The sequence below is a fragment of the Perca fluviatilis genome, chromosome 10 (assembly GCF_010015445.1).
Source record: "Perca fluviatilis chromosome 10, GENO_Pfluv_1.0, whole genome shotgun sequence".
In the NCBI taxonomy this organism is placed as follows: domain Eukaryota; kingdom Metazoa; phylum Chordata; class Actinopteri; order Perciformes; family Percidae; genus Perca; species Perca fluviatilis.
This window is the reverse complement of record NC_053121.1, coordinates 18,841,813-18,869,641: the sequence shown is the minus strand read 5'-3', so window position 1 is coordinate 18,869,641 and position 27,829 is coordinate 18,841,813. Positions and strand designations below refer to the sequence as shown.

Here is a 27,829-nt window from a genome sequence, read left to right as displayed (position 1 = left end):
AAAAGAAGAGAGAGAGAGAGAGACAGAGGAGGCAGAAAGAAAAGGTGGAAGGCAATGCAAATAATGGAAGTTTATGTTCAACTACATTTTAGTGTTGTCTTTTTCATCAACGATATTGCAGTTGATATCGCCAGTCAACGTTTAATGATAGCGGTGTTGTCTCGTCTCATATTATTCTTAACAAATTTAACACTTCAACAGAGGTGTTCATTTCCAAACAGGCTTAGTGGCTTGACGGTTAACGTTGAAGTAGGGGATTTGATTCATGGGGGTATTTTGCCGACGGTAGTGTTATTAGTGTTATATGTTAGCAGCAATTAATTAACCGGACCCAGGTTGAGTCTGAAGAAAACTGCTGTCTTTGCCCGGTCAGCTCCCAGATAGGTCTGGCAATGCGAGACCTATCTGCACAGCGCTGTGAGAATTATGTTCTGCCTCTGTTTAGAAGTGGTGAATTTACAGCTCACAGCAACTTAATATGATACAGTGTCTGGCTTTTGTTTGATATTTTGTGTTTGCAAATGGCTCTGAGTGAATTTAAGCTGGGCTTTTATTGTGAAGTGTAGACACGAAAAAGCCATTGTTATGGTAGTGCCTTTTTTCCCCCAACCTTTTTCAACACAACAGTTGTGATGTTTCTCTCAGCTATCCGCTCGTCCCCCAGGAAAGTGAAGAAAAGTTAGCTTGGTATGTGTATCCAGCAATCATGTAACGTTGGAAGCAGAAAAAAGTCAAAGCCAGCAGTCAAAGCCTGCGGTGTTTACATTACATTTACATTATTGTACATACACTGCTACACATGTAGCTACATGCTAGCATCAGGAAAAACTGGGTTGCTGATGTTAAATTCTCCCCAATTTCGGGTTAATATTCTGCTGGAACATATTCGACTGGGTAGTATTTGGTTTAGAAGCCTTTATTGGTGATTTTTCAAGGTAGAGAGTGCTGCAATGACGGACAATACAGAGACGCCGAGTGCCCAGATGCGGAAGACCTGGACCTGAAAGACCTGAAAACAAATCCTGAGGAAGCATTGAAAAACTTTGTTGGTATTTTTATGCCTATCGTTGAAAAGCATGCTCCAGTGAAGAAGTTTACGGTCAGAAGCGTCGGTACACCATGGTTAGATAAGGAGTTAAAGGAACATATGGTGGAACGCGATTTAGCAAAATTAACAGCAATAAGATCTGGTTATCAATCAGACTGGCAAATCTACCATAAACTAAGAAACTTTTTAACTACTTTAAATAGAAAGAAAAAGAAAATGTATTATAAAGCCAGGATTAATGATATTAAAAATGATAGTAAAAGATTATGGAATACGTTGAACAGCTTAATGGGAAAGAGCACTAAACAAACTCCATCTTTTTTGGAGAATCATGGAAATTTCCTCACAAAACCAGTGGAGATCGCAAACCACCTTAATAATTATTTTATATATAAAATAAATGATTTAAGAAATAATATGACAGAAATAGAGAATGAGATCTCTTATTCATTAATAAAAGAGAAAACCATGAGCGGCAAAGATTGTAATTTTAAATTTGTTGGAGTAAATATTAATAAAGAAGAAAAAATTTTGAAAACTTGTAAAGATAAACCACCAGGTGTGGACGGCCTTGATGGTAAACTTCTTAAATTGGTTGCAGACCTAATTGCCCCTGTTATCTGTCATATTATAAACCAAAGTTTAAGTGAATGTCTATGCCCTCAGGAATGGAAAATTGCTAAAATAATTCCATTGCCTAAAAATGTAAGGTTACCATTCTCTGGGTCAAATAGTCGCCCGATAAGTCTATTGCCTGTGTTGAGTAAAATTATGGAGAGTATAGTATGTGAGCAGATTATAGAATATTTTTCTTTGAATGACTTAACAACTGATTGTCAACATGCTTATAGAAAGGGATACTCAACAGCTACTGCTCTAACTCATATGACTGATGACTGGCTGAGAGATATTGAACAAAAGAAATTAGTAGGTGCTATTATGCTTGATTTTACAGCAGCATTTGATATCCTTGATCATAATTTATTATTGAAAAAACTTGAATGTTATGGTTTCCCCAGTCAGCAATGTTATGGATGGAGAGTTATTTAACAAACAGACAACAACTCGTCTTTTTTAATGGTAGCTACTCGGAAGTTGGAGCGGTTAGCTGTGGAGTTCCCCAGGGGAGTTGTCTTGGGCCATTGTTATGCACTATCTTTACAAATGATCTATCACTTGTTTTAAATAAGGTCAGTATATCGATGTATGCAGATGATTCAACTATTTATATGTCTTCATCTACATTTCATGAGTTAAATACTATCCTATCACAAGAGCTGCAATCAGTGGTTGAATGGATAAAGAAAAATAAGCTAGTTCTTAATATTTCAAAGACAAAAAGCATGATGTTCGGTTCACATTATACTCTTCATAATCAACCTGAGTTGAAGCTTTGTATAAATGAGGTATCTGTTGAACAGGTCCATGAGACCAAACTTTTAGGAGTTATTTTAGACAGTAAATTATCATGGACTACACATATAAATAACATGGTTGTTAAGATGGGAAGTGGTGTTTCTGTTGTTAAAAGATGTGCGCCATATTTGTCACAAAGCTCAATCAAAGTAGTAGGTAAAGCTTTAATATTGTCTAATCTTGACTATTGTTCAGTGGTATGGTCTAATGCAACTCAAGAAAAAATAACTAAATTGCAAATGGTTCAAAATAGAGTCGCGCGTATAGCGCTTAGGTGTGGATATCGGACAAATGTTGTTACAATGCACAAATGTTTAGGTTGGTTATTTGTAAGAAATAGATTATTTTATTCATTATGTGTTTTTTTTAGGAATATTCTTGTTACAAAGAAACCATCTATTTTGTATAATAAATTACCGTTTAGTTTAGATATACATGACTATGCGACTAGACATGCTACAAGAGGTAACTTTACTTTACCAAAAGCAAAGACTAATATTGTTAAGCGTATGGTCATGTATAAAGAAATGCAAGAATGGAATGTGTTACCTGAACAAATAACACAGGAAAGCAGTAAAAGGAGATTTAAAAGTTTAGTTAAAACCTATTTATTGTTTAAAGAAGTTGAGTAGAAAAAGAAACATTGGTTGAGGTTTAACAAAATATATGTATGTTTGTGAAATTGTGAGATGTGTCCAGAGAGGATGAAAGCCATGTTATAGTACGATAGTATGTGGATGTACCTGTTTATATAAAAAAAAAGAAAAAAGAAAAAAAAAAGTTGTTCAACCTAAAAGTAATGAATGTTCGATAACTGCACTGGTGGAGCTATGTGTCTGTCTAGTCTTATGTGTGTGTGTATTTTGTCAAGAAATTATAGTGTATGTTTAGTTTTCGTTTTAAAACTTTTTATTTTTAATTTGTTTATGATGTTATGTGTATGTATTATAGCATTGTCACAGTTACAAGTGAGTTGTAAGGACCTCAGGAAGAATAGCACCTGCAATGCAGGCGCTAATGAGGATCTTAAATAAACAAACAAACCTGGAAACGCTGACCGATCAGAGCAGACTTTTTCGGGTGGTGGGCTTGAAGAGACAGACGCTCAATCTCGCATCTCACGCATCTCAGACAGAGGGTGAATACAGGTGCAGCAGCCATGGGCAGTATGGGAAAAAAATTGTTTTTTGAAGATTAAAGCAAGTAAACATGTACTACTAGAAACACAAAATACTAGTATGATCCTGAAAATGAGCATAATAGGTCCCCTTTAAATGACTGGACCCAAACTACCCAAAATAAACTTGAGGCCAATCATAGCTGACAAAGAAGAACTGCAGCAACAATATAATCTAAATCCCTTGTATGCTCTGCCCTATGTAAGAAGTGAACAATGTGTACAAGTGCATACAACCATGACAGTGCTTCTGGTTATTGAACCTATGTGTCTGTGTACAACATGTGTTTCTGGCTTTATTCGGTGTATCTTGGCAGCAGTTGGATCATGATGAATGAGCATCGGGATCGATTCAGTGTTTTTACAGCTGGAGTGTTGCATTTAGGAATGAGGAGTGTTTACAAAAACACCCAACACACACACACACACACACACACACACACACACACACACACACACACACACACACACACACACACACACACACACACACACACACACACACACACACACACACACAGGTAACAACTGGTTACCAAGCTATTAAGACCACCCCATGGGTGTAGCACTTTCAAGTGTTATTTTTTTGTTTTGTTTCTCCCTTTCCCTCTGCAGTTTCTGTGTGCATGCATGTGTGTGTGTGTGTGTGTGTGTGTGTGTGTGTGTGTGTGTGTGTGTGCTCTGCCTAAAGCAGCAGAAAGGGCCAGAGGTCATTTGGCAGTAGTGTCAGGTGTGTCTGGCAGACAGCCTGTTCTCACTGGGACAAACCCTGGCTCTGATTCAGTCCCAGTCTGTTATTGGCATATGGATATGAGCCAATAACTATAATGTAATACTTACTGCCTCACACCATGGATATTACAGCAACTGATACAACATTATCAGTTCTGATCTCGTAGCTTTTATTACCCATTTTTCATGATACAGCAACAATGGTAAATGTTGGTGAAGGGAGGGGCTGATGTGATTAAATCCCACAACATTAGAAGTGTGGGGTTTTCTATCTGCTTCACTGTGCTGTGTGCCTGTAAACATCTGTTTTAATGTATGTGTGTAACAATGTGTTTTCTTTGGTCAGCAAATTCCTCCGCAAAATTAGCTCCAACATTGTTTACATCTGTTTTCTTTGCATACAGCCGTTTGAACCAAATAGAGTGGCTGTGTGATGCCAACTCGACCAGCAGAAAACATCTCCCTGGTTCAGTGAAGAAGACTGACCTTGTTTGAATGAAGTAGTGGATTTAATAAATTCTGAGAAATCTAAGTGTAATGTTAAGACCAATTTGCCAAGTCTTCCTCACGTCCTTATCAGTGTTTTATCATTTGCACAGTATCAATTGAAACTAAATAGTTCTTAGACTGTTTGGTTAAATGTAAGCATGTTTACTTTAAAATCAAAAGAAGCAGAGGCATTAACCAAGTAGGTTGATGATCTCACAGTCCTAAACTGTAAAATAGAACATCATTATATCAGTGGTTACAGTACCTGTGACATCATCAGCCCTTATTACTGCACCTGAGCAATCAGCTGACACACCTGGTGCCGATTAGCTTTTGTTTCACCTTTACCTACCCCTGATGATGGTTTTAGTTAAGTAAAACTGAAAGCTTGAAACAACAAATATAGATCATTGGTGTAACTCTTTCTATACAGTAGATGTATACTATTGTATAAAATACTCACCTCTTGTAGAAAGGTGTGTTTGGAAATCTTGTAGCTTGCTCCATCAAGGAGGACTGCAATGCGCTACTCTACAGTTGAGGTTTGTTTATATTTTTTGTAGGAAAAAAAAATAAATTTTTTGTGCACTTTTTTTTTTTTTTATTTATATAACATTATTTTTTAAAATTTTTTTTTTTTTTTTTTTTGGGAAGAGAAAAATAAAAAAAAAAAATTTTTTGTTTAATATTGGGGTTTTTTTTTTTTTTTTTTTTTTTTTTTTTTTTTTGTGCGCCCTTTTTTTTTTTTTTTGTTTTTGCTTCGCTTGCTGCGGGGCCCTTTTTTTTTTTTTTTTTTCCTTTTAAAGTTTTTTTTTAAATTTTTTTTTTTCCCCTTTTCTTTTTTTTTTTTTGGGCCAAAAAATAAAATTACCAGCCATATTTTGACAAATGAGTGTTATGCTGAGCATGTGGACAAAGAAATGGATTATGGTGTAGGAGTGGATAGAGATGTTTCTGTCAACATTTTGAATTTGTTGTATGTTAGCTGACTAACTGTTACAGCTGCAAGCGACAAACTTTTCACAGGTGTCAAGCTCAAAGGCAGTGAGCTTTTTCATTTAAAACATGTTTTAATTACAGTAATTCTTTAAGTTGATAAGCAAAAAGCTTTTGCAGGACATCTTGCCGTTAACACTAGCCTATACTGTATTTAGCTAGTAGGCTCGTTAGACAGTGAAGCTACACAGAGTTTAAACATGGACACTTATTGCTATAAAAGACTATTCAGGGTTGTGATGAAAATAAACAAATTAAAAATGTATGTATCTATGGCCTTCTCTGTTGCCTTTTTAAAAAAAAATATTTACAGCCTATGAATTGTTCAGTACACTGCTTATTTCAAAAGTGGTCTGTTCATAGCCAAAATGGTTTTATCCTAAGCTAGCATTCATGTGACACTTGAAATGATGTGTAGCCTAGTTCTCATTCCTCTTCAATATACAGTTGCTCTTGAACCATTTGCTGTTGTAACTCTTCAAAGTTAGCTTCTATCATTCACCTATATTGAATTATCTTTGCAATAGACATGCTTTTGTTATCACAGAACGATTAAATGCTGGAGCAGAAAATGAAGGCTACAACAAGTCAAATCAGAGAGGCATTTAACGGTCAGGGCTGTTGGCTTCATCATTTTGAAAATGCATGAATTGAACATTGGTTTTCTTATTGCTGCAATAAAGACCTATGTTACATTCAAGTTAAAAACAGTTTAGGTTGAAAAGATTACTGTGACTAGATCAAATGATAATGAAAAAATTATTACACAAAAAGTACTGAAAGCACAGAAAGACTGCAGCTGTCTACAGTGTGTGCTGCTGTATGGCAAGGTAGATGTTTAAGTATACAGTAGGCCATGTGTGTTGTGTTTGGGGATTTTTCTCGTTGCTTCCAGCTGCCAAGTACTTTTTTGCTTTAGTGCCACAAGACAGCAGTGATCTACAGACAGTGTGTGCATGTGTGTGTGAGATATTGTGCAAGGGTTAGTCCATGAATTAATATGAACTCTGAATTCAGAAATTTGTTCCACTGGCTCATAAGTACTGCCAAGTACTACTGTACAGAGAAACTATGAAAATAAATACAAATGTCACAGAGTGCTAGTGTTAAAAGTGTAATTTACATTAAAATATGACACTGAAAAAGGAGTTTGACAGCAGCAACTAAATGGCAGAAATACTGGAGGACTTACCAGTTAATCTGTTTATATCTCCGCAGCTCCCCCCTTGGTCTCCGACTCATTCGCCCTATTTCACTTCCACTAGCCTATACGGGATCTCAAGCAGTCTCGGGTTGCTCAAGGAACCTGGTCTCACCCGTCAAGTTTTTTTTCGCTTATGGGAAATGCGTTGTTAGTGGTTGCAATGGTTAATTGATGAATTAAAGTTGCTTCTACAGAATGACAGATTTGGTTAAGGCGAGAGAAAGGGAGGTTAAACTGAAGGTATGTAGCAAGCTGGTCTGTTTTTAAGACAGGAGTACTTGACTAACTCTAACTGTGTGTGTGTGTGTGTGTGTGTGTGTGTGTGTGTGTGTGTGTGTGTGTGTGTGTGTGTGTGTGTGTGTTGTGTCCATTCCGCTTAAACTTGTCCAACACCACTAATTAGCCTTTTAATCCAACACTTGTACCAGGACATGCTGGTATTTGTAACTCACCAATAGGCATCACTGGGATTTACCTCTAGCTGACACGGTCCTGTAATAGAGATTTTGGCTCATTTCCTGCTTACTTTGTACCTTTACCCACCCGCATCTCAGGATGACAAGTTGATGATAGCCAAGATCTCCTTTTTTCACATATTTCACTTCTTGTCATCTTATACTGAGTAGAACATCGGTGCACCATCTTGCCTCTATATGGTTTTGTGGACAAGAGGGCCCAGACTGCCTCAAATGGCTTTGTGTTCCCGGTTTCAAAACGGCATGCTTTGTTGTGCATTGGCCATGGTTTCACTCATGCTCATGGCAAGTCTTCATGAGTATTGATTTTTCAGTGACAGTTATTTTGAGGTGACAAGTGCTGATTGCAGAGTTGTTCGATGGCTCATAGAGCTGAAATTGGTAGTGACTGTTGTTCAAAACTATCGGACGTGTTAAATGAACTGACTGGTGTTGACTGACTGAATATAAACATTGACACAGTGGACATTATAACACTGAGGGGCAGATTAATACTGACAAAGAGAATACAACAGAGGATGTGTGATTCCTTTAGCATCTCTGGAGTCTCTGTCAATTAAATCTAAAACAAAGAGGCTGCATTTAATTATACAAAACTGCAGATCAACACAAGGTTACTTCTGTGAATTTATCACAAAGACCTTTAATTGTCTTTTGCTGTCTTTTCAATCTTCTATCTTCCACCTTATGATCTAGGACTTCCTGGAATTAACTTTGTCTCAGCATCAACAAGACAACACACACACACACCTTGGCAAGTCTGTGCGAAATAGACAACGACACACTCACGGCTCACAAACACTCTTGAATCGCAGCTTTGGCAACTGTTTTTCTTTCTTTTTTTTAATTAGAGCAAAAGATCAGAGAAATACCAAGTGTCAATACCGCCGATAATGAGAATATGGCAACCGCGACCTTTTAGAGCTCCCTGATCTTTAATAATGTCAGGGATGGAGCATCTTGTTCTTTTCATGCCCCCTACCACGCCCCCACATGGAAATATAGAGAACTGCATACTTATCAGGACTGTAGCTTTTCTTTTCTTTTAACTGGCTATATTTAGTTTTCCTCTTTGGCAGAAATAGCCAGTTGCCATCAGATGTGTGGCTGATCTCAACAGGTTTTGAACCCTCTCGTTAGACTATGTCAACAGAATTTGTAGTGGTTGTGTAGTAGTACAACAGTGTGTAGATACAACAGCAGGAAGATCAAATGATAAATAAATATTTCACGTATGCTATGAAGTGCAGCTGTAAACACCACAGATTTTATGAGGTTGTAAAATGGCCAACATGCATGTTCATTTCTAACATGAGCCAGAATGAAGCTGTTAAAGTTAAATAATGTGCACTGTCTGGGAAAAGGCTTATTCTCTGTTTTTTCTGTTGTTTAACTGGATCCAGTTTGAAAACAAGAGCCCTGCAATGAGGCACTTTTGCCACGCTCAGCCCCGGTAGCCACATGCTCCTTTCCCACATTCCCAAAGCAGCAGACAGAGGATGAGATAAATCACCCAGCTTAGAGGCCTACTAGCTGGGATCATCTCTGTGCAGTCCTTCCCTCTCCTTCCTATGGATGAAGGTGTTAGCGGTTAGCACAAGTATCAGCCTCAGGCTGTGGGACAAGAGAGGATTTCTGTGTGGTGCTGGTGCCCTGGTCAAGTGAAAAGCAGCCTTATCTCCTAATCCTGTTAAATAAATGGCCTGCATTTATGTTGTCATTAGGCTGGAATAAAAAGGACAGAGTAAGAAGATATACAATAGCCTGTGAGATAAATGTGCTCTTTGTCCTTCTCTGTAGATGGTGGTTGTGGTGGTGTAATTATACCCAAGGAACTCCATGACCCTCCTACATTGTTTTTGTTCTTCTTGTGAGCCACTGATGACTTAAAGCAATACCTTCACACCATAAAAAGGACTTTATCTCTGTAGGCTAGAGAGATACTGTAGATTTTCTTTCTGACATAAGTGCAGCAACTGGAGTAACAGCCAGTGGAAGAGATAACAACAGCAAAAAGGGTATCAAAGGCTGCATCAGAAAGATTGAGAGTGAAAGAAAAACATTTCTTGAGTAAACGGTAGACACAGGGAAGAGTAGCAGTAATGTGTTTGTGGTGAGTGTGAATGCCTGAACTGTAAGTGTTAGGTGTGTGCATGCAGCTCCATGTGGCTCATACACCGTGTGTGTGTGAGAGAGAGAGAGAGAGAGAGAGAGAGAGAGAGAGAGAGAGAGAGAGAGAGAGAGAGAGATCTCATGTCCATGCATGGCTGCCAGCAAAGTGGGTTGGCCTGGCTCTTGTCCTACGTTTGTTTAGCTGTGAATTCTTCCTCATGATCTAGTGACTCACAGCCTGTGGCTTTGTGTGCCCAGAAAACACTAATCTGGAGTGCACAGCCCCGAGACCACAGCATCACTATTGCTTTTTAACTTTCAATGGACGTTGCAGAGAATACAACAGAAGTTAGTGAAAGTGTGTGCTTCATCTGTGAAAGGTTGAAACCTATTTTAAATGTTTTTATTTGTTTTAAACTGAAATGCACTGAGCATTGGGTTTGTTTGTTGATGCAAAATAGTTCAGTCATAAACAGCATCAACTGACTTTTACAATCACATACATATCATCCCAGATCAGATATACTATTCCTACTCAACGGCATTTAATATGTGCCTTTTTCAATGTATAATAATTTGCTACAATAAGCAAACTTTCAATCAGTCATGAAAATCCTAGTAAAGTTTAATTTGTCAAGGATTTTACTAATGGCACAAACAGACCGTTTACTCAGAAGATTATTCAGTAAATATTGTAAACATCAGCCAGATTTGTTTTATTTAATTTTTTTTTTTTACTACAGCATGACGTGATGCATTGCTAAGCTGATCCCTGTAGGCTTTTAAAGGGAAATTCCAGTTTTCTAGAACCTTAGTGGTAGTAGAAGACTTGGCTGTCATTACTCTTGGTAATAATACAATTGGACTACTACTTACGACGTTAATTGCCGAAATCTGGAAACACAACAACATTTCTAAATAAAAGTCTGAGAGAGCATGGAACACTAGAAGTCAGATGATCCTACAGGTTGAATCCCCAGATCAGCAAATTTATTGGGAAGAGAAAACAATGGCAAACGGTATAATTATTATGCAAGGCTGTAGACTCTAAACATTGACCTTACTTGCCATAGTTAAGTGAGCACACTGCAATGAGGGATTACCATTGACACTTCACTTGGGTTTCCCTTCTATATAAAATAGTTTAAATCACCTGGCTAAATGGTTGGCTTGTAATGACTTGTCTGATCATCTGACTGTTAGTGTTTCTTGCACCACTGGGAATTATTTGATATCCCCTCGCTTAAAGGTCCAATATGTAATATATTAACTCTAATAAATCCAAAAATGACCCCAATGTGTCATCAGATATTAAGGAAACATGTTGAAATACTATCTTTTCTGACAACAATGCTAATGCCAGTATTTTCTCCTTTTGAAATTTCCATTGTTATCAACTTCCCAGTTTGACAGTCAGGCCGGGTTGCCAGATACACCTGTAAAAACATAAATCCAGCGCGCTACAGCTTTAACGTTAGTACAGCCATGAAAGCAGCAAACAAACGAACAGGATCAATGGAGATAGATTCTACCCGACCTAAAACAAAACCCGGCATGATTCAAACAGTTGCGTGACCAGAGACGTAACAAACCCCAGGGAAATATCAGAGATGTATTTGAAAGATGGGACTCCAAGTTGGCTAATTTCCCCCTAACTCGGTAGCTTCAGGGTAATTTATCATGGCTACAAGGGACGGGCATTTTATGTCATTTCAACATTCATGTACTCAAATTGAATTATATAGCTAGAGTACCCGAGTTGGTTACTTGCAAAAACAATTGAGACACAGCCAGTAAAGTGATCCAGACGGGTCTTGGCTAATGCCGCCATGCTAACCCTGCTAACTGCTAACGTTATTGGAGGACCAGGCAAGCGGGCCACAGCTGTTTACAACATGTAGCCTGTTCAGCGGCTATAGCCGACAACAGTGAGTTATTTTAAGCCAAGAGAGGGGGGCTGTAAATCGGGAAGAGAGGACCATGCGTTTGCAGTGTGTTTAGCGATTGTTGCCGTAATTCTAATCCAATAAAGTGTGTTCAGTCGGGTGGAGAGGACGGCAAGGTAGTGTTATTTTTAGCAGTTCCTACCGTAATTCTAAGCCGAGGAAGTGTGTCTGTCCGTCGGGTGGAGAGGATAGCAAGGTTGTTGTGTTTTTAGCGGTTCTTCAGAATCAGAATCAGAAGATTTATTGTCATTGTGCAAATGAACAAAGACATTTTTAGCAGCAGTTCACCCAGTATCTAAAGACAAGAAAAATAGTAACACAACAATTTAGAAAGAAATATACACACACAATTGATATACACACAGAATTAGAAAGAAATATATACACAAAAATAGAAAGTAATATACACACCAAAAGTACTGATTATTGCACATGGTCCGTATGTGAAGGTGTGAATGTATGTGGGGGTGCTAGTGAGTGTGTGTGTTCAGTGTGATGGCTTGTGGAAAGAAGCTGTTCCAGAGTCTGTTTGTCCTGGTCCTGATTGACCTGTAGCCCCTGCCAGAGGGCAGCAGGGCAAACAGGGGGTAGGCCGGATGGGAGCAGTCTGTGATGATTGCCTTAGCTCTGCTGAGGCAGCGGGATGAATGGATGTCCTTCAGGGAGGGGAGGGGACAGCCGATGATCCTCTGTGCGGTGTTCAGTTCGGTGATCCTCTGTGCGGTGTTCAGAGCCAGGTTGTTAGCCATGCACCACTTGGACAATTCCAGGACCTCGTCTCTGTAGGTTGACTCATCTTCCTCAGAGATCAGCCCCACCACTGTCGTGTCGTCAGCAAACTTCAGTATGCTGTTGTTGGTGTGGACGGGTCTGCAGTCGGCGGTGTAGAGCAGTGGGCTCAGCACACACCCTTGTTGGGAGCCCGTGCTCAAAGATCGGGTGGAGGAGAGGTTAGGTCCAAGTTTTACTTTCCGGGGTCTGTTTGAGAGAAAGTCCTTGATCCATGAGCAGGTGAGTGGGTGGAGTCCTAGATCAGACAGTTTGCTGACCAGGATGTCGGGGATGATTGTGTTGAAGGCTGAGCTGTAGTCGATGAAGAGCATCCTGACATAGCGCTCTCTGTGCTCCAGGTGGCTCAGCACAGTGTGCAGGGTGATGGCTGTGGCGTCCTCAGTCGATCTATTTGCTCTGTAAGCAAATTAGTGGGGGTCGAAGAAGGGAGGAAGGCAGTCTTTGATGTGAACCAAGACCAGCCGTTCCAGGCACTTGGTGATGATGGGTGTTAGTGCCACTGGGCCGTATTAGATTTTTTGGGTACAGGGATGATGGTGGCCAACCTCAGACAAGCTGAGATGGTAGCCTGTGTCAGGGAGAGGTTGAAAATGTTGGTGAAGACCTGTGAAAGCTGGTCAGCACAGGCCTGGAGTACTTTCCCAAGAATACCGTCGGGTCCTGCTGCTTTCCTGGGGTTCACCCTGCTGAGCATCTCTTTCACATCCTGTGCCTGCACAGTCAGTAATTGGGATCTGGGGGCTGGTTGGGGCTGAGGTGCTGTGACTGCAGACTGTTGGGGTGGGATCTCAAAGCGTGCAAAGAAGGTGTTCAGCTCTTCCACCAGTGCGATGCTTGAGTCCAAAGCTGCGCAGGTCTGTCTCCTGAAGTTTGTGATCTGCTGGATGCCCTGCCATACCTGCTGAGGTTGTTATTGGAGAGGTGGCTTTCTATTTTTCTTCTGTAGTCGGCCTTGGCTTTCCTGATTCCTCTCTTCAGGTCAGCTCTGGCAGCATACTTGATGTATGATAGTACAGCCTCTGTGTATACCGCCAGGTCTTGATGTTCAAAAACACTCCAGTCGGTGTGTGTGAAACAGTCCTTTAGCTGAGGAAGTGCATCCTCTGGCCAGGTGGTGATCGTCTTTGTCAGTGGGGTTGTGCTTCTTATGAGAGGTTTGTATGCGGGGGTGAGAAGCAGAGAGAGGTGGTCTGAGTGGCCTAAGTGTGGAAGCTGTTTGGCTTTGTATGCATGCTTAATGTTTGTGTAAACATGGTCTAAAGTGTTTTCCCCTGTGGTTGGACACTTTACATGCTGGTAAAATTTAGGCAGGATAGACTTTAAGTTTGCCTGATTAAAATCACCCACAATAATGTGTACGCCTTCGGGGTGAGACTTCTGCAGTTTGTTAATACTGTTTGACAACAGCGAGAGAGTTGTGCTAACGTTAGCATTGGTTGCTATGTACACAGCCGTTTTAGCACAACTGTTAGCTCTCTGGGCAAGAAAAATAGACGCCATTTAACAGAAATGGACTCGAGGTCCGGCGAATATTGTTCATGTATGGGTATGTTATCTCTATACCATTTGTCGTTCACATAAATACACAGACCACCACCTCTGTTCTTACCGGAGTCTTTGTTTCGGTGATAGCGGTACATAGTGCGCCCAGCTAGCTGCACGGCTGCGTCATGAATCCGCGGGTGAAGCCAGGTCTATATTATTGAAATGCAGCAGTCATGGACGTAGCGATTTCCTTCAGTGAGTAGATTCAACTTGTCAATTTTGTTGGCCAGAGATCTTGCGTTGGTGAGGAACATACTCTGAAGAGGAGGATTGTGAGGATCTTTCCTCAGTCTCGCTAGGAGGCTGGATCGGCATCCCCGCTTTTGCTTCCTCTCCTTCCGTCGTGTTCGCCACCTGCCGGCACCGACAACAAACCATGGAGCACCCACTGTTCTCACTATCCAGTAGCTCCTGTTGACTGTAGCAGTGTGCGGAAGAGCACAGAAAACATAGAAAACACAGAAATAACACTAGGATCGAAGAGCTGCACTGCCATCTTCCTACTGTAATTCTAAGCCTAAAAAGTATGTCTGTCAGTTGGGTACAGAGTTCCGCATGAGCGCGGCTTTTATGTCAATATAGCCAGCATCTAACGTTTGCTACTCCACTGTGCTGTGAAGTAATGTCTGGCTATGTGAGACAAGCGTCTAGCAACATTGTTGTGGATGCTGCAGTCTCAGCCTGGCAACCTCCGTGAACTTGGAGTCTGTGGTGGGGGGGGGGCGGGGGAGACGACTGTCTCCAGTATTTTGAATTTGTACTGCAATAACTATTTTAAACACTAGCTGTCAGTATTACATATTGCACCTTTAAACTGGAAGTCGTTCTTACCCTCCTTCGTGAAGGCTGTCTCAAAGCGATTATATCTGAGGATCGAGGATGGATTGAGGAGGAAGGATGAGCGAGGATACATGAGAGCAGCCTTTCCGGAAGCCGTGCAGCTGAAAGATATTGCTAACTCCGCCCATACAGCTGACAAATTCACGTGACGTTTCAGAGGAAAGGACGTCTCATGCCTCTAAAAACACATTTCCTTGTGCCCTCTCTTCTCGCATGATTTGCCCACGTCTCTCCCATGCTTCCTCGGTGGGACTGACTAAGAGACAAGGAAGGCAAGCAAGTGAAGGAAACGTGGATGGATGTACCCACTGTCTTGCTCAAGGACACTTCAGCAAACTTTTAGGTGAGCCTTGTGTTGTTGACAACCAACCAAAAATCAAAACAAGTACTCGTACTTGTTTTGAGCTCCCACACAGCAGTTGTGCTTATCCATCTCAGCCTCCCTCGCTGATGTCACAAGTCTTGCTGGTAATTTTCTAAAGCTTAACTGTAACGGCAGTGAAAACAAAGCCAGTCTGAGGAGCAGTCATAAAGCTGCTCTCACTGTCAAGGCTGTACAGCCAGAACAGTTTTATCTTCCTCGATATTGTACTGCACATGTGACTTCAAATTTCTGCCTGGATCAACAACACTGACTGAATATCATATATCAGGAATGAATCATAATTTGGGAATTGTGTGGCGATATGAGAGAGAGAGAGAGAGAGAGAGAGAGAGAGAGAGAGAGAGAGAGAGAGAGAGAGAGAGCAAAAAAAGCGAAATTATTAATAATTTGGTTGTGTGAGAAACAGACTTTGTCAGGCCAAAGGGACATTAAGGAGGTGTGTGGTGCAGTACTGTGTGTGTGTGTGTGTGTGTGTGTGTGTGTGTGTGTGTGTGTGTGTGTGTGTGTGTGTGTGTGTGTGTGTGTGTGTGTGTGTGTGTGTGTGTGGAGGGGGGATAGACTGTACTGAGGTTACTTTTAGAGAAGAAAGGAGTCGTGCTGCTTGGGAAATGGGCTTGCCTAAAAAAACCTGTTGAATTTGCTACATCTTTCTACAAAAACACTTCTGCTCAGGATGTCGTACTGCAGCTGTCAGAATTCATCTATGCTGAAGTTAGAGTCAGACAAAGAGAGTCGGAGAGAAAGTTGGAGAAACGGATTAAGAAAGGGAAAGAAGAGAAATAAGGTAGCTTGAAAGAGATGGTGAGGAAAGAGGAGTGATATACAGTCAAAACTATTATATTTTATTATATGTTCTTATGTTCGCTTTACACTTCTAGTAGAGGGAAAAACTCTTTACTTAATGGATGTTAAAGTAAAACCTTAACTAGATCCGTCCGTACACATTGCATGGATGCTTTGAAAGGATTGTTATACAAGTGGCCAGCTGGGTGGATATCAATCAGGTAAACTAGGTCAGGGAAGGAGAGGAGAGGGAGATGCGGGAGGTCTCAGAGGAGCAAGCCTTTGTTCCAGGAGGTGGATAGAGAGGGATGCATCAACAAAATACCTCTGGCCTTTCCCTAAGGCGCAGAAAACGCATCAGGTACCCAGTGCGCATCTGCATATGATGCATGAACACATGTAGACACATCTTTTCTCCCATGTGTTTGGCGGTAGCTGTGGTGCAACACGTGAGTCCGCAGGTTACACAACATCTGATCTAGGCTCAGTTGATCTCCCTCCGCCTCAGAGCCGATGTCTTCAGAACCCAGTATTGCTGAGGCATTACTGTCCTGACCACTCCTTTTCCATGGAAACTCCAATAAAAATCCACAATGCTAAGCCCCATCCAGATAGATGGATGGCCATGTTATGTCCTCAGTAACCTAATAAAAGCAGCTATGAACAGACAGGAGCAGCGTTGGATAAAATCTATTCAGAACCAATTTCTGTGTATCATTCCTAATAACTGGTGTTATTGCATCCACAGCGTTTGCCCGTATACAAGGAGACGTAATGAAGCACAGAATCAAATCAATGAAATCTGCATCCCCACATTCATGTAATATAAAAAGATGCATTGTAAGTTTACATGGTTATTCATGCTGTTCTTTCAATTATGCACTGCTGTGTTCTCAGGATTTATCAATATTTATTTTTAGGTGTTGAATTTTAAATCACAAGTTATATAATAATTTGATTATGCATTGACACAAATTATTTTGCATCCTTAGTCTTTGTGTGTGTGTGTGTGTGTGTGTGTGTGTGTGTGTGTGTGTGTGTGTGTGTGTGTGTGTGTGTGTGTGTGTGTGTGTGTGAGAGAGAGAGACAGACATTCTGCTTCTCCGCATGAGCTGTAGGGCAGTTCCATAAAGTTTAATTATATGTTGCATTCCCAGTAGAAAGGCTGAGATTAAACTAAATTAAATTGTGTTGGGGTGCATAAAATGTTTCTGTGCTGCAGAGGAAATACACACACTCACACATAAGCGCACACACATGAAGGAAGAATGCCATGGGTAGAGACCATGGCATCATTTAGAGATTCACATTAAGTGAAAACAGTTCTGGTAGGGATAACCGTATATCTGTCTGCGTGGCTGCTGTCTGTCTTGTTTGTTATTGTTGAAAATGACCGTGTGCGTGTGAGTTATAATTTTAGATTAGTTTCTAAAGAGGCTGTCAAACAAAGCCAGATCTAAAAACTGTGACATTGTAAATTTTTTAAACTAACCCTGGATTATATTCAATTATGTTTTTGTTTTTTCAGCTGCATATACATCTGTCTATTGCAAATTATCACCATATAAAGTTATCATGATAAACATGATAGCAAATAGTTGCCTATTACATGTAGTCAGCAGACAAAGCAACAGTGGCATTCATTTGTTTCTGGTGAATGTAAATCCTTATTTCCTCTCTTTTTAACTCTACTTTGGTCTCCACCGGCTCCTGAGAAAAAATATCGGTAACCTTCTTTGCTGTTTGGCTGAAAACAGCCGCTTGTTGCAGCTGGAAACGTCAGTGATGAGAGCGATGAGAGTACAATGAATAGCCTACAATGAGAATCCAACAGAAACGTAAAACGATGAGCGGAAAGAAATGCTCCTCAGAGCTAAGGGGTACTGCAGAATCGGGTGATAATTCTTTGTGAATTCAGCACTATAAGCGACTGCTTTCACATAAAATTGAATGTAGTTATTTGATCCAATGAAAATAATAATTAGTGCATCTTTAAGGCAACTAACTAAGACAACTAAATATCTTTAAACAGTCACCAGTCAGTCAACACAAACAGTCAACACTAGTATGAGACGGGATGTAAACCTTAAGTATGGAAGGCGAAAGAGCTCAGATTCCCTGACGTCCACACCTTTAGGTTGTGCTGCCTTTTATAGACTTCACACTACTTCTTGCATTTACACAAAGCATACTACTGCAGAATCAATGATTCTGAGACTGCAAGAGTGTCTCTTTGCTTCTTTACCCTTTTGTACTCTTTCTACCTCAGACACACCGATACCTTTTCAGCCCTGTTCTTTTTCCCATCCATCAACTCCAAATTTGAACAGGATCAGTGTTTGGTAAACACCAGGATCATAATGTTTATGTCGTCCTTTTGAAATGCTCTTTAGTTTGCTAGGGTTGGTCTCTTTAAAGTTTACTTTCATAATTTCTGGTATTCAAAATATGGCTCAGTGTGCACTGTGAGTGTCCCACTATTTTGAAATGGTATCAAAACACGCTGTGAGCTTAATTAGGATTAGGGCAGTGATTATGTTTTATATCATAGAAATAATAGTATGACACATTTTACATTTAGCTATGTTAATCCTAGGATAATTATAATGCAGAGACAAATGTGGATTGGAACATTGGGTGAGTTTCACCACACTCTGATTGCTCTTGCACTCTTTCCTCTTGTTTTTTATTTGCGGCTGGACTCGTGATAACTCTTTCTCCCTCTTTGAAGGTCTCCTTTTTCAGTCCTCCCATATTTTTGCATACTTAGAATAGCACAAAAGAACAGTTACATCAAGTCAGTTGTGGTTTTTGTATTGCATGCGTTTGTTTGAATGTGTATGTGTCAGGATATAATTATGGAGAACAGAATCGGTCGTGATGCATTCCATGTTGGGAGAGTCCAGTCATGGTGGGAGTTATTAGCCCACTGACAGATTATAAATATCTAATGGCGGAAGAGAGTGTTCATTCACATTTAATGACCGCACTTAATGACGTGGCTCCTACAGAGCAACAAAATACAGATAGGTTTATCCTTTTGTTTTTAGTGACATGTCACCTTTAAAGTTGTAAAGGATATTCCTATAGGCCCATTTTCTTGTCTACATATAAATTGGTTTGTTCTTTAGTAGCTGGACTTTTTTTTTACAACACTGTTGTTTATATGTGAAAATGACCTGCATCCACACTTTCAATTTCAGGTTGTTTTGATACAGATCACCATCCACACTAAAATACCTGAACAATGTGAAGATGGCCATATGTCTTCTACTTTGGCCAATTTCTGTTGGCAAACAACACATCCAACATCTGAGGCCTGTACTACGAATCAAGATCAACATGCCCTGGATTTATTTCAGTTAGCCGGCTTCACCAAACCTAACAACTGCGGTCCCACATAAAATGTGTCACGACGCTGGATTAACAACTAGTTCAATCAATCCAGGGTTTCCCAATCCAGCGACGCCCGTTCACATAAAAGAGGTGGTGTTTGCACAGCATGACCAATCGCAAACATCTAACAGAGCCGCAGATTTTATGTAAGAAGAGCAAACTATAATTCTACATAAATCTGAAGAACACAGACACGGTTTTACAGGCAAAATGCAATACAGTCGCTGCTTCCTAAAACTGGAAGGAAAGCTGGCAAAAAAATAGCTGACACTGTAAATGCGTAAATCACAACGGTTATCAATATCACTTCCCCATCAGTCAGGCACAAGATCTGACCATAATTACACTTGTGCTTTCCATAAACTGTCGTTGCTTTAGCCTGTTATTTCAGTTACAGCCCTGGCAGTGGTAAGCGATCGTGAGAGCAAATAAAAAATAAAAACATAATTCAAACCGATTTGGCGCATTGGCAACACACGGCTCAAGAAGCCGACAAATAGCCTATACGTAATTACCTCCGCTCAAAACCTTTCATAAAAATACCCATCCGGGAATGTTAACGGGGTTGTCGGTCTCTAAATGTTTTAACTTTTATGAGCGCACCTCTCTCTCTCTCTCCGCGCACCGTATCGCTATATTACAAATCCCACTATGGCCACACCAAGACCCACCCTTCAATAGCATTTATTGGCCAGGCGTCCATAAGAACGTAAGGTAACGTAACCCCATTTGTTCAGGTCCTATCTCCTGACAGTAAGGAGGGGACACTGTTGACCTCAACTGAGGAGGTAATAGGGCGGTGGAAGGAGCACTTTCACAATGAACCGCACGAACAATGCGGATTCCGTCCTGGTCGTGGAACAATGGACCAGCTCTTTACGCTCGCAAGGATCCTGGAGGGAGCCTGGGAGTATGCCCAACCAGTCTACATGTGTTTTGTGGATCTGGAGAAGGCTTATGACCGGGTGCCCCGGGAGATACTGTGGGAGGTGCTGCGGGAGTATGGGGTGAGGGGGTCTCTTCTCAGGGCCATCCAATCTCTGTACGACCAAAGTGAGAGCTGTGTCCGGGTTCTCGGCAGTAAGTCGGACTCGTTTCAGGTGAGGGTTGGCCTCCGCCAGGGCTGCGCTCTGTCATTTGTCATTTTGTAATATTTATGGACAGGATATCAAGGCGTAGTTGGGGTGGGGAGGGGTTGCAGTTCGGTGGGCTGGGGATTTCATCGCTGCTCTTTGCAGATGACGTGGTCCTGATGGCATCATCGGCCTGTGACCTTGCATCTAGGGAGGTGTTCCAGGCACATCCAGCTGGGAGGAGGCCTCGGGGAAGACCCAGAACTAGGTGGAGGGATTATATCTCCAACCTGGCCTGGAAACGCCTTGGGATCCCCTGGTTAATGTGGCTCGGTAAAGGGAAGTTTGGGGTCCCCTGCTGGAGCTGCTACCCCCGCAACCCGACACCAGATAAGCGGAAGAAGATGGATGGATGGATGGATGGACTGACTATCTCCTGACCAATCGGCTATCCTAACCTTAACCACTTGAGGTGAAATGCCTAACCCCAACCAATCGAGCTGCTTCGTAGGGCGGGTCTTGGCGTGGCCATAGTGGGATTCGTAATTTCGCTACCGGATCTTCTAAGAACGGTGACGCAGTTATCAATCGAGTATTGATTGGTCAGTAGGCGGTGCTTTTACACCGGTTGAGCTCTAATATCCAACGTAATCTGCTCCCGAGCAGGTTAAGTGTTCAGCATAAGTTACCACGGCGATTTAACCTGGTAACAAGTGATCCACTGTCTTGATACACAAAACCCTGGGTTGAACCTGAAGTTACCTCGTTAAGGTCAAATCTTGCATGGTAGTACAGGCCTCTGGTCAGCAGTCTGTTTAGTCTCTGGTTGTTCGCTTCTGCTCTCTGGGATCACCTCTACTGTGTTTTAATACAGCAATACAATTTAGTACTTCTCATTTACATACAGTACTTCCCTCTGTGTTGTCATACAAATGAAAAAGCACAAACATTTAGTAATGGTTCATAAAATGCAATCAACTAAATACAGCCTGACATTTAAAATGAGAGATCACGGAGGACGATAGAAGGGACACCAAGTTATCTAAATTTTACTGTGACACAGCCCCTAACCTGTTTGGGTAGGTGTTATAAGATGGATCCACAAGACTGTTTTTGAAGAAAAGTTCTCTTTTGGGGTAAGAAAAATGCAGGCTTAGTTTGAACAGAAAGCCAAAACAGAGAAAAGATACTTAAAAATGTAGTCGGCTTAATGCGAAATCACTCATTGTTTGCGCTGATAATTCACTAATGATTGCTGGCTTTAAACAGAAGCCTCAACTGGATCTTGCCTTTCCTCCTCTCCTATTCTGGTGTTGTTTGTCTTTCTCTTCCTTCCATATCTCTTGATCTCTCTGTCATTAGATGTCTTGGCAATGTCCTCATTTCTCCTCTGTCTAGTCCTCCATTCATTACTCTATATCCTCTCTGATGCCCTAATTTGTCAGCCAGCCACCTCCCGTGTTCACCCTGTCACTCTCACTCCTTTGCCCTCAGACCTCTGAGCCTGCTGAAACTGCTTCCCAGGGTACGATACCACAGGAAATACCCACCACTCCTGTTGGTGTCACAACTCAGGCTCTCGTGCATATGAGTAAATTTGCTTTTGTGAGAGAAATTGTATTGTATTGTAAATGTATTGTTGTAATGCTCTCACAACAGTTTTGTACAGTATGTTGCTAAAAAATCATATGAATTTGCTACAATGCACAAGTGAATGTGAAGTGATTTGTATCTGTAAATGCAATGCACAAATTAATGCAAAGCGATTTCTATCTGTAAATGCGTATCTGTGTCTGTGCCTCTAATTTGTAACTCGTATTTCATCATTTGTAAATCAACTTATTTTTCAATGAAAAAATATTTGTAAACCTATTTGTGTTGATCCTTTTGAGTGTAAAGGAAAAACATCTCAAAAAGGAAAAACGGTCTCAAAAGAATCCACACAAATAGGAGGTTCACAAATATATTTCCATGAAAAATATTAAGTTAATTTACAAATGATAAAATACGAGTTTATTAGAGGCACGGACACGGATACACATTTACAGATACAAATTGCTCTGCATTAATTGGTGCATTGTGTTTCACGAGTTGCAAATTCATATAAGACTGTTTTAGCACCATAGTTTTACATTTAATATTTGAAATGATGGAGATTGTAAAATATGAACTGCATTTTGAGACTTGAGAAGAATTCCTAGAAATTTCTAAATGATGCACATTTACATTAGTTTTGTTTATTTCAAATATTTTAGTGACAAGGAATCTGTAGGAAATGGTTGTCCTGTGCCTTGGCTTATTTTCTTCTGAAACGCTACACATAATTTTACGTAGGCTAATAGGCTAAACAGACCGCTTCTAACGCCTCACAATGCACTTTGAATAACTGCGCCTGATTAGGTGATCTCTTCACACACTCCGGCTTCTATGTAATGATTAACACTGCTGACATCCTGTATGTTGATCAACTCTGCATTCGATAATTAAGCAAATAATTAATATAGTCCACTACACCAGGGATAAAACTCACACCAGACTCATGTTAATACATTAGTGCTGCATCAGTAAAGGCCCATTATATCTTTGTGTCACTATAACACCAATGTAACACCAATCTCTTCTGAATTGAATGATTCATGTCTGACTGCGCCAGGCTCGACCCTGAACCCATACTGTGCAGGAAGGGAGAAGAAAGGTTTCCATTCAAATACTAGGCCCTCTTGCCCCTTTGCAGTCTGCTGAACTGATAAGTGTGTGTGTGTGTGTGTGTGTGTGTGTGTGTGTGTGTGTGTGTGTGTGTGTGTGTGTGTGTGTGTGTGTGTGTGTGTGTGTGTGTGTGTGTGTGTGTGTGTGTGTGTGTGTGTGTGTGTGTGTGTGTGTGTGTGTGATACCTCTCAGTCTTCTGAAAGCTGGACATGCCTCTGAGGGATTATCCCATCTCATGAGCAGCATTGTAACTAAAAGTCCCTTTGTTCATTTTATAGAAATGTTTACATTTCTACCTGCTCTTACACACTGGAACAGGAAAATAAATAAAATGTGCAGAATAAAATACAGACACTTTGTAAGTTATTTCTCCTTTCCTCTAAAATTCTCAATTCAACCTGTATTCTGCTGTACATTGATATAAGTATCAGTAGGAACCAGTAAGTATTTTATATGTACTAATTCTTACAACAATATTACACCGCAAGTTAAGAGGAATTACATTATGTCTGGAAACTACACCATAAGTCACATGTTATTAAGCGTTACCTTAAACTGTTTATTATTGTTGCTCCGGAACAAGTTTGGCACACATTATAAAGTATGAAAAATAAATTTCAAGTTTTTTATTGGCACAATAAAATACAATTGCAGTGAAGCAGTTGTTAGCAATGAACTCCTTAGTTCTCATATCTAAATCATAAGATAGTGAGTTTTACGATACTGTGCGTGCACATCTGGCATTAAGTTATACTTATTCTTGTCTTCTGCCCATCGATTAATGAGATACTGTAGAATGTTAATTTTTTCCAAATGATGCTACAAAACTATTATAGATTATTATAGACCGAACCAGAGGCTAGCTTGCCAAACCAAAACAAAGCACTTAAGAGGCATTTAAGAACATACATTGTAAACTGGATTATGTAGTTTACCCCAGAATGAGTATACGAAACAGCATAAGCTAAAATGGTAGCTTCCTTCATTGTGGACCCTAAGTACTTTTGAACTGACAACTTTAGCAGGGTCAACTCTAACTACAGGTGAACTCTTTACAGCCTACGGCAAAATCACTGATCACAGCAGTTACATAAAAATGTATTGAATTTGGTGCTCCCTTTCATAGTTATAAATGCTGTGTGAATGCGTCCTACTTATGTCATTAGAATACAGTATTCACAAATTCCTGTTTTGAACAAATACATTATTTTCCGGTGGGAGTACCACAGATCAGTTTTCTGAACCATATCTCACAGCTCAGCTCACTGTCAGTGTGAAAGCATATATATATATATATATATATATATATATATATATATATATATATATATATATATATATATATATATATATATATATATATATATACTTTCCCACCATCGATAATTACAGTACTCATTCCTGGGCAGAACCTTGAGCGTCCTCTGGTCAGGTTAAATTCAGTGGCCACTGAGCCACAGAGGTCAGGCAGCAGAATCGGTCTTTGCTGGGAAAGCCTGGGAAAATCCACTTGTCCATTGCCCTGGTCGCTCGAAACATACCAGCTCCAAACTAAGATTAAAAGCAGCTGGTAAAATAAAAGAAATTGAATCATAATCTTTTTAAGAGTGGAAGATTAAGAAATATTAATTTAGTGCTGGATAAGAGAAGAATTTAAAAGAGAAAACAAGATATCTTATTTCTCCAAAAGCTGTTTGAAAATTGTAGGTTTTTTGTGGAGAGTGTTTTTATTGTGTACATTACATTTATCTAATAATACTGTAATGATGCCCAAACACTTGATTACTCTTTTTCAGTAGAGCTGCATTCAATATTGGTAATGCAGAAAGAAGCACATCTCCATGCTTCAGATCCAAGGTGATCACTTATCCAAAAGGGTGCCCGGGCCAATCAGATCAGTTGAGGGCATAAAGGGAAATAGGCCACAGGCACCCACTGAGAGCTTAGATAACATATGGTGCATAAACACTCAATAGCCGTGTGTGTGTGTGTGTGTGTGTGTGTGTGTTTCCGACTAAACAAACACACACCTGAAGGTGGTCCTGCAGTGGACGGAGGTTTATTGGCATTGCCAGTGAATAAGTAAAGGCGCTATTGACCTGAGGGCTGAGCTCCATGGGCTTTCACAGTATTTTGTATGTCTCTCCATCTTCACTGTGATTGAATTACACAAATTGTTATCATGATACATGGCATACATTTTTCTATAGACCCAGCTATTAGATGGACAAATGCCAGTATACCTTCCCACTTGGTTGTAGTCTATGGAATCCTTTTGTTTGTGTTAGTCTAAAAAATCAATACCATACCACCAGTCTTTGTTTCTCCCCGGTTGCTTTTAACTGTTGTTCATGATGATCGATCTTCTTGTTGAAGGTGCAGACACACATTGCGATTGTTGGTCTGATTAGAGTTGTGATTTGGACATCACCAGTGATTGGCCTTTTCGGTCTGAGCCACTTAGTGTCTGTAGATAAAATTTAGTTTTTGGTGTTTTGCCTTTTGATTCAATAATAACCTGTTGCTCCCATTAAGATGCTTTTAAACATATCTGATTTTTACAATTGGAGATGGAACTGCGGACGCCACTGGGTTGGAGAATCATAACTATTGAACTGAGCCAAAAACAGCAAGATGATCGTGTGGTATATGCACCTAGATTTTAGTCCACCTCACTCAACTCACCTCCAACTCTCTTCAGTTTACACTCTGTTTCCTATATGTCTCTCCTTCTAGCTTTAATCCTAATTTTGTTTCACTCTTACAGACAAACTGCAACATAAGGGGGCAAGGTTAATTGTTTGTCCCTTTCTATTGATGCAGACACATGCTGGTATTGGTTTTCTGGTGGAGTTTGTGAAGTTACACTCTCTTTAACAACTCCAATTGCAGCGCACCTGTACGATGTCTGCTGAATTTACCATTGTGCATTGTGGTGTGCTCATCTGCGTTTTTGTACACACACACACACATACACACACACACACACACACACACACACACACACACACTCCCTTGTGCATTGCTCTCCGTTTGGAGTTATGTGAATTGACTTTCAGCAGCCACCTGTCGATGCTGGGGTTCATGGCTTTGGCCTGATGTGCTGTCATGGGGCTTTGATGCCTCATCATGTAACCTCTCTGAGACTCTGGGAACACCTGTCCTTGCACTCATAAGGCATGCTAATACATGGGTACACATGGTGGCCTGCTGCCTGACCTTGCTAGGACAGCAGGAGTCATTGGAGAGACAGGCCATTGTGGCCCTGCAGGACACAATGTGGCATATGCTCACTTCGTATAGCCCTTAACACATGCAGCATAATCAAGTTGCAAGTGAGAAAAGGTGCATAAATGCTTAGAGGACTTAGACCAATAAAACACAAATTTGAGCAAACAAAAATCAGATCATCTTTTGATTTCAAAACACCTTTTATTAAGAACATCCCTTGGAAAGATGATGACACTCCTTTGCTGTTGGCAACTGGAGGTAATTATAATAAATGAATAATACAGTAAGTGCATGTGTGGGTTTTATTCTTGTTCTTTAATGTTGTTGCATTTTATTGTGCAGACAGTTTTCTAAGAATTTGCTTGAATGCCACCACATAGCATTGACTGTAGTGGAAGATAAACACTGAAGTGGTCAGCTAACATGATAACTTGTACACTATATTAACCACATACAGCGCAGCACATTCAGAACACAACAGGTTTTCTCCACTTGTCTCGTCTGACCATCGAGATCTATTCCTCCACTCACAATCTGTTTGCACATGCACAGGCAAAGGACATCTGAACACCCACCTCCCAGGGAGACACAAAGACAAGCCTACACACACACACACACACACACACACACACACACACACACACACACACACACACACACACACACACACACACACAAACACACACACACACACACACACACACACACACACACACACACACACACACACACACACACACACACACCTCCACCCTGCCAAACCTAGCTATAATAACCTCCACAACCACAAGAGTTTGCCTGTGTGTCTGTTTGTCTGGGAAGAGGGATATTATTGTCTGTCTCTCCCCTGCTCCTTCCAAGTGCACTTTTCAAGGTGCAGGGCTTGGTATCTCCATGGCAACAGCAAAGCGACCAGGAGCGGTGGTGAGGGAGGAGGTGGTGGGTGGTGAGGAAGTAGCCAGGGAAGAGGGGTGGCAGGGTTGGTAATGTGGATGATGTTGATGTGCTGAGGGGGGGGTGGGGGTCCTCTGGTCACAGAGATGCATGCTGGGTACACAGACTTGGGAACACTGTGACATTTTCGTGTTTTGTGACAACGTGGCCTGAAGGCAAACAGGGTGTGTGTGTGTGTGTGTGTGTGTGTGTGTGTGTGTGTGTGTGTGTGTGTGTGTGTGTGTGTGTGTGTGTTCTCAAACTGCCCTGTGGAGATCTATGCACTAGCCCAGGTGTGATCTCTATGCTTGGTGAAAGATGACCTCTCACTGTACTGCCCCCCACACTTTTTTTGGACTGTGTTTAAATGTGCATGTGTCCATGCTGGCCCAGATATGTCCACCTCTGTTCATTTTTCTCCACTTTCTCTCTCTCTCTCTCTCTCTTTTGACCTTTACTCTCCTTATATTTCTCTAACATCTAGTTCTCCTTTTTTCCAAGCCTGATGGTCGTTTTAAAATCCTTTTCAATATCAATTTGTGTCTCTTT

General features: G+C 40.8%; 1 protein-coding gene across 2 annotated transcripts in view; it reads left to right on the top strand.

Moving 5' to 3' along the window:
- Positions 1-27,829, top strand: part of LOC120566918 (A disintegrin and metalloproteinase with thrombospondin motifs 2-like) — a 202,201-nt gene that overhangs the window by 38,654 nt on the left and 135,718 nt on the right. Inside the window, exon 1 of one of the 2 annotated variants that reach the window (XM_039813621.1) lies at positions 5,385-5,404. The exons of the other annotated variant lie outside the window; for it this stretch is intronic. The gene's annotated coding sequence lies outside the window, so the exon portion shown is untranslated. Of the gene's footprint in view, positions 1-5,384; positions 5,405-27,829 lie in introns of those variants that run through there. 2 annotated transcript variants of the gene reach the window in all.